This window comes from Centroberyx affinis, unplaced genomic scaffold (genome assembly GCF_046629955.1).
Source record: "Centroberyx affinis isolate AG114_WGS23_722 - 3 ecotype Tasmania unplaced genomic scaffold, CSIRO-AGI_Caff_v1 ptg000600l_1, whole genome shotgun sequence".
Lineage (NCBI taxonomy): Eukaryota > Metazoa > Chordata > Actinopteri > Beryciformes > Berycidae > Centroberyx > Centroberyx affinis.
Genome location: NW_027279237.1, coordinates 78,127 through 83,779, shown reverse-complemented (window position 1 = coordinate 83,779; position 5,653 = coordinate 78,127).

The following is a 5,653-nucleotide window of genomic DNA, read 5'->3' as shown; positions in this document are numbered from 1 at the left end:
GCTGTAGATGGCCCAAATCAAATTCTGGTGCCATGTTTGGACACTGGCGGGAAATCTTCTCGGCACACAGGAACCGATGAATCAAAACTTGACAGCGAAACACAAAACTGTCTCCTCAGCAGTTGCTCCAACATCAGAAAATAGTTTCCCTGATAAAGTAATCGTCGACTAGTATGAGGATATTGTATTGCATGTGCTTAAAATTGAAAATGAGGTATGATACTTAAAACTTATCCATTATTTATACAGGAGTATATTTCCCAGTGAAGAGAGGAGAAAAGGAGGGAGGGAAGAGAGACAAGGAGCGAGTAGAAAAAACAAGGGAGAGCTGTATGGAAAGGAGGAAAGAGGGAGGAAGGCGGTGCTGAATGTCAGGAGTTCCCAGATCTTACTTGGACATACTCTAATTTAAATCTGACACATCAAGGACTATCTGTACGTGTGTGTGTGTGTGTGTGTGTGTGTGTGTGTGTGTGTGTGTGCATGTGTGTGTGTAGCTCTTTGTGCATGGATTTTAGAGACTTCAGTATGTTTCTGAAGCATCTGTTTGTGCCATATCGGTGATGATCATCAGCAGATTTCATCGTTGTTGTTTACATATCATTAGAAGGATTAGTTTGACGCCGCGATCACACTTAATCTGCAAACTGTGCGTCTTAAATTTGCTGAGATGAAACTGATAAGCAAAAACTGTAGAACAAAATTAGAATAAATCCAGTGGACGGAATCACAGTGTGTCCGCAACACAATGATGTGGCGGATTCTCTCGTTTCAAATGACTGGGCTTTAATTGGAGAGTGATGCATCTGACGTGTTAAGTGTGATCGAGTGCTGACATCGACAAGCAAACCTCGCAGTTCATCTGTGCCAGTGTCACGAGGGTAGACCGCCTTTCTAGTCTTGTGGTGTTTAATGTAGTCACACACACACACACACACACACACACACACACAGTATAGTTTTCCCTGAAATGATTTGATGCTACAGTAACAACTAAAAGGGTGGATTTCACACAGTTAGAGGGCATAAAAAACTCCAAGAACACACAACCAACTTTAGACCAAACAAAAGGCCAATTGTATACATGTAATGAAAAGCCAAATTTGGATGTCATTCAAGGAAAAGCTCCTCAGTATATTATATATTTTCTCCTGCCATCTATGTGTACCAGTCTGCCTCTGAGGCTGGTGATGTCATTGTCCTTTTTGGTACAAATGTAGATGAGCAACATGGTAAAAATCTATTGAAATGGTTGCTGGCAACAAGATGTCTGTATGTGACTGAAGCAGCAATGTTTAGTTGACTCCTTGGGCACTGCTGGCTGCCAAAAAGTCACCATGTGTTTCAAGAGTTTAATTTGCAAGGGAAATTCCCCAAAAAGGATATAAACAGGGGCTTTCCAGCTGCGTCACAAATGTCCAAGCATCCATGTCTGGTGCCATCATGGAGGTCCATTGGAGAATTGGCTGTGCACAAATAATGGCTAAATATATAACAAGAAATAGAGATATCTAAAAAAAGGTTGTTGTGGTGTCGCTGTAGATCCATTCAGTAATGTAAATAAAAGTGAATGGTCTGAGGAGGTAGATATGTTTCGAAATTTAGGTTGCTGTCAGTTTGACACAGGAAACTTTATTGTCTTTATTGTCCTTAGCCCCAGCTCATCTCTCTTAAACTAAACAAAAAGTAGGTTTTTGGCATGGCTGGCTAGCTAGCTTACTAGCCAGCAGGCTAATTCAGCAAAGTAATCAATGTTAATCGTTACATACAGCGCAACCTCCGACTATACATCAACTGATGTGCAAATCAGATGTGTTAAAGGGGTCAGAAACACTAAAACATGTTTTGGAAATGTTAACTGATGATGGTTTAGGTGCAAATCTATTTTTCCAGGAGTTGAAAAACAAAGTAGGTGATCATTGGATGTTTCATAGCGTCTTAGTTTAGCTCCTCCGCCCCCCCTACCTCCCTTTACCTTACCTTATGTGCATATCAAATGTGTTAAGATAATGACAACAGTGATGGTTAGCTGACTAGATGCTATGGTTAGCTAGCTAACAAGCTGACATCTAAGCACAAAATCAATCAGATTTATCAGTGGTGAATTGATCAGTCGCCGGTCAAAAACAGCACAGAATTGAATTCTGTTGAGACGGCCAAATTGTGCATTTAGAAACGCAATCAGCTGTTCAAGAGCTGAGGACCTCCAACATGGCTGCCAGAGGGTGTATTACATCGCTTGAAAGCCCTCTATATGCACACAGGCAAAGAAGCAAGCAAACACACACACACACACACACACACACACACACCACAAAAGGTTGTACAGGCCTTCTATTTTATTACAACATTCTATTTTGTAACGATCATTCCATTTGAGATACTGCATCATTCCTGACTTTTGTGCTCTTTATTTTGTAGTATTTATAATTAAAAAAAAACTCTTTGTCATATTTATTAACTCAGTTGAAAAACAGTTTGTAGATAGCATGTAGATACACATCAATATAGTAGACACTGATATGCTAGATATGAGAAACTGTATATTTATGTGACTCTTCAGTGAGACCTTTCAGACTAAGACATGTGACATTGTCCATGGTGCCAAATGCAGAAAGCTCTTTCAGCAACTTGTTTGTTTTGTATTGAAATATTGTACTTCTCTTTTTTGTGGCAGCTATACTTGTTGTGATGCACAATGAATTGTTCAGCGCTAAAATGAGAAATGAACATTGGTGTTTGTGTCAAATGTATCCTGCCAAGCAACTGACACTCAGACCAGTTGCTTTCAGCCATATCTGATTACAACCCTTGGTAACTTAAGAGACATTTTTAGTGGCTCAATCTTTATAAAATTACATTTTTAAGCTGTACTTTTTAAGAAATGGTTCGAAAATAACAGATAATTGTCTGGCAGCTATATTTGGGTCTGTATCATTTGGAGGGTTTGGTGTTAAAACTCGTCACACGTGTTGCTCTAGCTCTCTCGGACATTCCAAAACCCCTCTGTGTCTTTTTTCTGTGAAATATCATGATTGCAATAAAACCATGTTTGTCGCTATATCTTTATCTAATGAGGCAGGACATTTTTCCAATTTTTCCTCAGTTCCTAAAAAACTGACTTGTGCATGGTACAAAGTTACTGCCGGACACTGACGATTTGCTCTTTGAATAAATGGCATTGTAACTAATTTGATGGTGAAACCTGGTCATGAAGACATAGATTATGTAGCCTACCTGGGGCGGGGTCAATTCACTGAATTTATGGATTGTATATACACTGTGTATACGTACTGAATATGTACAATTGAAGGGTTTAATTCCAAAATGCTGTGCTACCTTAAATTCATTATGCAGTATTTCAGAAACACAGATTAGAACAGAACAGTAGAAGAGGTAGATATCTTATTTTGGAATGAAACTCTTTAATTTAAACAGTGACAAAAGTTGATCGACGGGAAAGTTGACTGAGATTGTTGAATGTTCTTGTTTTTTTTCTGAGTAACATTTTTAACTTCCTTGCCAGTTAGACAGAGGGCACGTGTTACCAGCCTTTCTTCATGGCATTATAAAGTTTTCAGCAGTTAGAGTTGAAGTTATTATAAGTTCCTACAGTGTTAAAATTAATTTGCATTTGCTTGGCAGCTATGAACGGGGTACAACACTTTGCACTAAGACAATTTCCCCACCAAATCTCAACCAGCTGACGTGTGGCTCTAAAACTGACAGTGAATTGACCCTAACCTTGTCATTTTGTTGTAGGAATGGTAGGTTGTAGAATCAGACATTACCGATGCTACTGTCTGTACTGAATAAATTATTGATTTGCAAACAGATGAAAATAATTTGTGATTGTGTTTGTCTGTGCTGAAGGAGTCTCTCTCCTTATGTAGACGCGTAAGAAAAGGAGATTTCAAATTAAGATTTCAAAATGGAGCTTCAATGTCCAATTTGTGACACATTTTGAGGACAATTTGTAAAGATATTACATTTTGTGTTTCATTCATGCATAGAAAAGATCACTGTAGTTCATCCGAGTCATTCGTTTATCATGTTCCCAACCACCGTGTCTTAGAAATATCATGAGTGATATTGTGTGATGGAAAAAAAAAGAAAAAAAAAAAGACAATTTTTTGTATGATGGTGGAACAATTCATCCCTCTTTTCAACAGCCTTTCAGTTTTGCAGTAATGATCACAAGTTTCACCCAAACGTTTTGGTGTGATGATCGCTGCTTTTCCATAATAATTCAATTTGATCTTGGTGGTTAGATGGAAACAAGTTCACGTTTGGTGAAACAGCCCTGTTGTTAGTGTTCCTGGGAACAGTTTCACTGACTGGAGGGAGCAGAATCGAGATTTGGAGCTGTGTGACCCAGGCCAGCTCTCCTAGAATCAGATAATAATGTTACTATGTGAATAAATATTCAATGAGTTTACAACCTGATCAAAATAATGTTTTGTTTCTTTTTACTTTTTTTCTCTAAAATAAATACTTATTCCCATGGTTCCTCAAAGGCTTGATTTACAGCTGTAGAACGTCTGTTTTTTAGTTGTCATGGCACTGATATTTTCATGATGGTACAGTGAGTAAGTATGGTGTTTTTATGGTTGTTTTTTCTGTTTTTTAAAACCAGTCTGCACCTCAACCCATTCATCAAGAAAAACGTATAAACTAGCCTACTCAGTCTGTTGCCTGGATTCGGTAAAGCACCTTCGCTCTGAAAGCATCTTTGTTCACAAGCATCCTGTGGAACTAAGAGGATTTTAGTAAGACAGTAAGATGTTTTGGGAAAAAAAAAATCCATCCCAGGGCAAAAACATTAAAGCGCACTAACTCAGAGTTGGCAGTGAAAACCAATCGACTCCACTCTGATGGAGTGATAAACAACCACCTCTCTCTTCTCTGGCAGTCTCATGTCCTTGGCGTGGAGAATGTGTTTCCGTCCTCCTCCTCTTTCTGGAGTCAGAATTCCAAATGTGTCATGTGTGCCGATGAGTAACCGCATCTGTTCATCCATACTGTGGCTTTTTGTCTTTGCATTTACATTTAAAACACGAGGCTTTCTTAGTATCATTCATATACTCTGACGCCTGGTCTGTTCTGGACCACGCTGCCATGTACAGAAGGGGATTAGGGCCATTTTGCAGATTTTGCACATGCTCTTGCCCGAGATTTTGTTTTGGCTCCTCCTCCTCCGCCTCCTCTCTTCCGCCTCCCTTCTCTCAGACACTTCATATTAATTGGGCCTTTTATTTGTCTTCCTTGCATCCCTCTACCCTCCCTTTCCATCACTCCACCCCTTGCTTCCTCCTCCTCCTCTGCTATCTGTCCATCTCGACCTGCTCTTCATCCTCTCCAGCAGCAGTCTGGTGCTCTTTTTGAGGGGAAAGATCTGTAGCTCTCTTCTTCTCTTGTTTTTTCTTCTGTTCTCCCCATCCTCTTCTCTCCTCTTTTCTTCTTTCATCTTCTTTCCTCTCTACTCAGCTCTGTTGTTTCCCTCTCTCCTCTGCTTTACTCTACTGTATTCTTCTCCCATCTTGTCCCACTCTACTGTTCCTTCCTCTCCTCCCATCTCCCCTCCCTTGTCTCTCCTGCTGTCTCCGATAGCCAGTTCAGTTGCTATACAGTGGACACCCAGCTCTCTTCTGCT